The sequence below is a fragment of the Thermobia domestica genome, chromosome 14 (genome assembly GCF_964235325.1).
Source record: "Thermobia domestica chromosome 14, izTheDome1.hap1.1, whole genome shotgun sequence".
Classification (NCBI taxonomy): domain Eukaryota; kingdom Metazoa; phylum Arthropoda; class Insecta; order Zygentoma; family Lepismatidae; genus Thermobia; species Thermobia domestica.
Genome location: NC_137467.1, coordinates 172,472,482 through 172,480,531, shown reverse-complemented (window position 1 = coordinate 172,480,531; position 8,050 = coordinate 172,472,482). Strand labels below are relative to the sequence as shown.

Below are 8,050 nucleotides of genomic sequence, written 5' to 3'. Positions count from 1 at the left end.
CTAAAGCGCCTAACTGGCACAACCTGGGGCCTACAAGCTAAAACAGTTCTTAACACATACAAAGCGTTCATGCGCCCAGTCCTTACCTACGGTTTTACCGCCTGGGTTTCCGCTGTTCCTACATACTACGAAAAGTTACGTGTCCTTGAGCGTCACGCATTCCGCATCGCACACCGTATTCAGTTACCCAGTCCAACCCGCGACTTATATAATCTCATCACATTTCCCGACATTACGTTTCATCTCGAATCCCTTCGCCAGAAGTTCATAACAGTCCGCTATAATTGTCATCAGCCCTTACTCCTCGATACCATGCACTATCATGCTCTTCATCCTGTTCGTCCTCGCTATGCCTACTCCCCACTCAGTCTGCTATTCACTCTCTACTGCTATACACAGCCACCTGAGCACCCAGATTTACTGTTACTCGACGACTATCAAATTCATGCCCATCTACCTCACGTATTTCCATCATTTTCTGCACAGTAAGTCCTTCTGTCTCTAACAGGGCTCCCTATGTCTTCATCAGCCTAGAGCAGCCCCTAGGCAGAAGATAACTTCACCTATCTTGCTAACATCTCCTGTGTTGTCTTGTGTATCGCACCTCACTCCATCACTCACCTTCAATATTTTGTAAATCATAGCTGAACGTATCAACACCATCAATATTTTATATTTCATATTTGTGTTTTGAAGTTCATTTATGTGTATGCAAATATCTATATTTCTACAGGTTACTATAGTTTTTTATATATATATTTCTTTATCTATTTTCTGAGGTTACTTTCTTCATATTTTCATCACTTTATTTAAGTTCATTTCATTCTTAACGTAACAACTCATCATTTAATTAATGTATAATTGTTTACCTTACCACAATTTTATGATTATGATCGCAAAGATCATAATGTCCAGGTTTGTGATAATAAATAAATAAATAATAAATATACAAAATCACTTAGCCCATCAACCCGCTAATCCTTGAGCCCTATCACCTAAAATTCCCCCACCTAGAAGAGGGTGTAGCCCTCTAAGAGGATGCTAGCCCATGGCTAGCAAAAAAAAAAAAAAAAACTCTCGCGCCAAGCGCTGATTTTCCACGACACGGCACTAATCCTACTGAAGATTTCGTAAACTAAACTATTGATGTGTATGCAGTGAAGAAACCAAGGCTAATATGCTTGATTTAGAATCAGAAGTGTGAGAAAGAATGATAACTTTTTGTTAAGATATTCCTATGTATGTTTGTTTTAGGACAAAAAATATTTGAGTTAATTTAAATCTTTTTAAAAACTTCTACATTAGTAACAAACAGTAACTACTGAATATAGGAAATAATAAAAATAGCTACTGTAAATAGCAGCTAAAGTTTAGTGTAAAATATTTTTGCCAGTCTTTATTTAATGTTTTAGATGAAATCAAACTATTGTCTTTTTTTTTTAAATTATAATCTCACATTGAATATTTATCAGCAATTAGTCTCAATATTAGGTAAGATGTGTATGTGAATGGAATTGTTAAATATGCTGCTTTCTTGCAAAAATACAGAAAAAAACAACCCTCCCCCCCGAGGAGTTGACATTACCCCCGGGTGAAAATGTCTGAATTCAACACTGGTCTTATACACAACAATATAGCAAAAATATCAACACATTTTTATGGGATATTCCACACAAATCATTGTTGTGTTACACGACAAATCTCTCAACAGTAAACTGTGTCTCTAAACTTATGTCGTACACAGTGGCGCAACCAGGATTTTGTTTTCGGAGGGTCCAACGCTACCAAGTAATAATGACTTTTTGGAAATTTCACCAAAATTTGCCTGCAGCACTGCTGTATAAGATAGGTCAGGTTAATTTTGGAGTTGAGGGGGGGGGGCTGGATTCCCGAGCTCATAGCTGATTGCGCCACTGACTGTAGGCAAGTGAGCTGTGAGTTTTGACACCCCTTCAGCAATATATTATGCAAAAATACGCATTTACCAAATTATGATATTCATGCAAACACGTGAATTGAAATGAATTCTACATACGCCACTAAACTAAGCAACATATCCAACAATTCACTTCTGCGATTTTTTTTTAAACATTGAAGTAATTTTCATATTTTTGCTCTGTGTGTTTCTTTTCTTTCCTTGTTATTCTATGTGTTGCACAAATTGCATTTGTAAACATATTTTGATATTTTCCCCAAATTTGCAGCTCTAAAAGTTTTAAGGAAGTCAAATGATGTGAGAGCTCCTCCGTGGCTAAGCGGTTAGCGCACGCGCCTTTGGCGTGGGAGACCCGGGTTCGATTCCGGGCGGGAGATCTTGTGATTCGAATTCCATGTTAATCAATAGGTCCACGTCTCATATAGGCTCGCTGCTGAACGGGACGTTAAACTCAAAATCAAGTCAACTCAATCAAATGATGTAAAAACCAAAGAAAGAGCGAAACCATTTAAATATGACAACGGACACACATCCGAAAAAAAAAAAAAAAAAGACGAGCTTAACGTGGGATGAAATTATTTTCTCCAGTGCTGAAATGGACAGTGCAGGGCGCTTTAACTTATAAGTGGTGGAACTGGGGAAGTACAATGTTTCTGCCGCTTGGTGGTGCTAGTGCTGTTTGGTGAAAAACTGAGATGCCAGAAAATGCATTGCTTAGCGCAAGAAAAACAAGTAAATATTTTTGCCCATATGCACACACTAGATGAAAAAAGAAATAGTAACCATAAAAATTCATTTACACTTTTCAAAATAACAAACTGAAGCTCAGTATGTAGAAAAAGAAATTTTAAATTTAAATTTAAAAAGGCAAATGTTTTAAGAAATTCTACTTACCCTAGCTGGAGGAAATTTTTGTCAATTTTTGTCGCCGATTTTGCAACTGATGCAGATCTTCTTTCCCTTGAGATTTCTTTCGCGCGAAAAATGAAACGACAATTAATGTAGTGGAATACTAACTTTGGTAAATACATGAACAGGTGATCCTCTGAACACCATAAATTTCGGAACACTGGTATTTCGCACATTTCCACACAATCAGAAAATGCGTCACCCCAAAGTTCATCTTCTTTTTGTAGTTTCTGTTCCAACACTTTGTCGACGTGTCTTATTACATCATAAAATGCTATAGAGGGGTATTTGAGGTAACTATAATCGTTGCCCCCAAAGTCTTTTAACCGAGTAAGAATATGAACGGCCTTTGTATCGCTTGGAGATTCAGAGTCACTTTGCAAAGATGCCAAGCAATTTTTGCACGAAACAAGTTGTTTACTCGCACTGTGAAGCAAGTGGCCACACAAATAATAAATTACATTATTCCCCCTTGCGGTTGTGGTCTGATCACTAGCGGATAAATTAAAAGGGTCTAATTCCGGTTCAATGTCAGTTAGTGTAATTGATTTCTTTATGTGGTCTTGAATGCCTTCCTTTATTTCCTTGCTTTTGTTTATCTCCATTTGAGCCATAGATCTTATCTGATGCTCAAAGGATGTTAACTTTCCATCAACGGAATCTTCACAGTTTGCTTTTGAAGAAAGTGCTCCTTTCACGGGTACGTATATGGACTGAAGCAGGTGAAGGTGGAAGAAATCAATTGATGTCGGATGATCATCACTACTCAAACCACGTATAAGACTAAAATGTCTTTCAGCAGGATCTTGGTTAAATTTAGCTGTTTAAACATATTTGTAGCCTGAGGACCAAAGCAACTCACACAATTCAATAATGCTTTTAACTGTCACTCGAAGAGATTCTAAAGTTTGTTTGAATGCAAAGGTGTTGTCTGAACGCTAAAGGATTTCGAAGAAACGTATCAATACATTGTGAAATTTATCTCCTTTCCGAAGTCCTTCTATTGGGCGTTTGGAATTCAATGCGTCAAAAACTTGATTTATGTCTTACGTGAATAACTCTGTATCTTCGCTGCTTTCGAAGCCGGGCACTCCAAGTTCTTGGTAAAATTTCATACCTGTTGCAACTGTTCTACTGAAAAGCTGTGTGGCTAATTTTACACTCATCTTCTGAAATGCCTTAGGGTTTATGTGAGAAGAAGTTAATTTCGGAACTACTCTCTTACTAGTGTGTGATTTGGTCTCGGAATCATGTAGTTTTCTGTAGTAATCAAACCGCACAGAACGACCATTGTAAATTACACTTCCAAATTTTTGAAAATTATTCCTAATACATTTGATGATATGACAAATGTCTCCATTGCAAAAATTTGTCTATTGGCATCGCAGGGATTAGAGATGAAAATCCTTATATTGCCTAAATTTCCTGATATTCCTAAATTTTTCCAAGCCTTTTTGTTTGGTTGACTACCATCGCATGTGAAAGCCACTACCCTGACGTTATTATTTTCTAATTGGATAATCACTTGTAAGATGATTTTTGCAAGTGTATAACCATCAGTGGCATTCTTGCTTAAGTAAATTGCAATGGGTTGCACCCACGATTTCATAAGAGGAGCGAGAAAAAATACTAAAGTGTGTTGGAAAACAGATTTTGCAAGAAAAAAAAATGGATAAAATAATCTAATATGTACTAAGAAGAAAAACTATTAAAATGTTATTTTAAAAAAACAACCTTGCCTAAGGGACAAGAGAGACTTCTTAATTATTAGAAATAAAATTAAAGTGTGATAAAGACGGGGGATATAAGGAGGATACAGGCTGGCAGTAGAGGGACGGAAGCAGCCAAAGACGAGAGGAGAATTCAGAGTCATGTGGGTGAGAGGACACCTTATACTCATGTAAGACTTTTTCCTGTTTGTAAATCTCAGTTAAAAAAAGAATCTGAGCTAAGTAAGGTCTCTTGTATAAAATATTTTGTAATTACAAAATTTACGTCATTTCAATGTAATCTTATTTATTTATTTATTTATTTTCATTTTTCAATAATCTCTCTCAGTGTGAATAAAATCTGTTGACTTAAGTGATCCTTTCGATTCTTTTACTTACTTCCATAGAGAAGAGATAAGAACCAACGTATTTGAATTGACAGCGGCGGATACTCATCACTACCGATACTATAAAATTCTTTCATTTTTATTAATCAAAAGCATGGTCGCCTAAAACATTCTTATCTTCTTCTTTCGTGAATTCACCCATGTTTACAAAACCATCGAAACTACACTTGCTGGAATTGTATCTAATATCCTCACGTAATTTTACTTCATCAAAAATCAGATCACAATTACAACCATTTTCATCACTATCTTCCATGTCCTTAGCTATAGCTGAGAGAGCATGAGGATTTATGCCATAATTACACTTGAGACCGCACAATAATTTACGTAGTAAAGAAACGGAAGGCAACGGTAACAATTGATGATTCGCACAATGTTCATATCCTTTCCTTGATTTTATTAAAAAAAGCAAACTTTCCAAAATGAATTCTGATTCATAGCGCATTCCTCATTTGTTTGATTCATTCTTTTTTGTCATGGTACGAACGACTAGTTTTTGTTTGTCCGGTAGTCTTTCCGTTTTGTACTGTCTTATAATAGTTCGTAATTTTTTTTTCAATTTCTTTGATGTGATCACGTCGCTTCTTCTGGTTTCGAGTGAGCATGTGTTTTAGGTAATCGTTTCACGTCTCTACGAAGACGCATTACTTCATTTGCAAGGTTATTTGAATTACTTGCACTTGAGCTTTCTTCAGCACTATAAACTACTGGTGTCTCACTACCTGGTTCTAGGTTTGAAATTACTTCCGATTTCTTTTTTTTTTTTTTTTCGGGGAGAAGGGGGCCGCTGACGCTTAGACGGGATTTTTCGTTTACGCGGGTTGAAACTTAAATAGCTTGGAATCCCGGGAAAATTATGCGGCACAGCATTTGGGGTTAGTTTTCATTTGTCACGTTTTATTTCCACTAGTTTCCCTTCTACTGTAAAAGAATCTACTTTCACTAACACGTCATCACTGAAATGTATATCACAAATACGATCATTCAGGGTTAACGCACGGTCACTTCTAGGAATTTTTCTGTTCCACTCGTCTAAACAATCTTTTGGAGGTCTAAAAAAAAAAAAAAAAAGCCTACCATCCCCTTTAGTATGTCCTGACTTACAACCTGGCACAAAACAACCCGGCATGATAAAAAAAAAGACTTATTTCAAATGATTTTAAAACTCACACAAGAACCTCACCGGCACTAAACATACACGTAGTATATACTGTACTTTGTTTTCCCCTCTGTTTTTACCAAACGAACGGCGCGTCGCGTGGTGTTGGAATTTGGAACTATTTGAGTCTAACTACGGGGTCTTATGGAAGGTGCACCACTTGTAATTTAAAGCGCCCTAAGGGCAACAAACCTTTCATTTTACACAAGTAAAGTATGTGCTTTATAGATGGCAGCAGGGTTCTACTTAGTTTTTCTGTTAAGCATTTTGATAAGTACTAAGTTTTAAATAAATACTTTGAACCAAATGCACTATCTTATAATAATTACTACTGAAAAGGTAATAATTATGATCTGAATAGAGCAAAAATCATAATAATTTTTAGACTATCATATTCTTCTCGCCTTTTTATTTTTTGTCAATATCACCTCATAATAAGATTTGCCAACGCACAAACTAAGATGATACTTCACAGGATCATTTCTGTAGTATGATTGGCATGTGTCTTTATCGAAAGATGAAGTCACTTAAACCACGATGACGAGTTATTGTTACTTTTCCTGAGCGTGAAAACGACCGTTAATCCTTAGGGGTTGATTGGTCATTGATGATCGCACCCACTTTATTATGAAGTGTGGAGGGAAAAGTAACTTTCTGAGTGGTTTAAAATTATAATAATTAGAGAAATGGAATAAGCATTTTTATAAAAGAGTTAAATGTTGGATGGTAACGTATGTGCCAAAATATCTTCGTATATTACAAAGACGACCAACCTCTCAAGAAGATAAATGAAAAGGGTACCGGTAGTAATTTAAATATGCATTCTACGTGACGTTAGCTACATTTTACGCTTTTTGTATTTTAAAACCACAAAAGCAATTTATCTGTCTACACGTCTTCATTATTACCAGGTAATTGGCAGTTTAACACGTTTTGAACACCGATACTATGTGAGACTAGGGTTCCCAACTTTCAAAAATGGAAATACCGGGCACCCTCCTGGAGTACGTATGCTCTTAACGTTGTGACATAATCGCTTATTAAAAAAAATATGAACAACTTGAAAGTGAGGTTATCACATACAATTGAGTGATTCGGAAACAACTTTAGTTACTTTTGAAGGATTTATTAAAGGCTGTTTTAGTGTTGGTTGACTCGGCACATGTAATTTTTGTAGTCTACATGTACTACCATCAATAATTCATCGTATTTAAAACAGAAAAGCAAATATAATTATGCTATATACAAAATATACTTGAAAAATGTCTTACCAGCTTCGCTGAGGCTAAAGATATACCACACTGACTTGATCCCTAGTCTTTCCTTGCAAGCGCTGCTATCGGCTGACGGAATTCCACTCAATTTTTCTCGCTTAGCAACAGCTGAACCCTTATTGGCTCAACGCGTGGGTGTGTGAGGGTGTGAGCCTTAGTTCGCATTTTTGCCACGGCTCAAGACATTTTGGCAGCACAATAGTAGTGTCTCATAATGCCTATATACCCTACTTTTACTGGATCTGGATGCATTATTTAATTGGAAGATGTAGCTCAGGATGAAGCAGGCTAACTGTGCTCTTGAAAATGTACTTTTGTCTTGATAAGTTCAGTAAATTTTCCTGTCTTCAACTTTTCAGCAAATTCCGCGCACAACAAGATGATACCAAAGGGAATTATAAGCCCTGCTTCAACCATGTTCATCGACAAACGATTCCTTTCGTCACTCCAAAATAATCTGAATAGAACAGAGAACAGGACTAGTAAAAGCAATAATTGTCAGATATTTAACCTCCGGTTTTAAGGTCTAACGGACAAGGAGGTCAAAAACTGAACTGTTCGGTAAAATACCGAACGTTTGGCAACTCTCATCTTCACTTTCTGATTGAATGCCGTCAATCAACTGCAGTGTTTCTTCCAGATGTGTTTTTGGAGGC

At 36.5% G+C, this 8,050-nt stretch overlaps 1 non-coding gene across 1 annotated transcript; it reads left to right on the top strand.

The window, feature by feature from the left end:
- Window positions 1–6,578: 6,578 nt before the first annotated feature.
- Window positions 6,579–6,783, top strand: LOC145670774 (small nucleolar RNA U3). The gene has a single exon (XR_014128421.1). It is a non-coding gene; the product is annotated as a small nucleolar RNA U3 (small nucleolar RNA).
- Window positions 6,784–8,050: the final 1,267 nt, after the last annotated feature.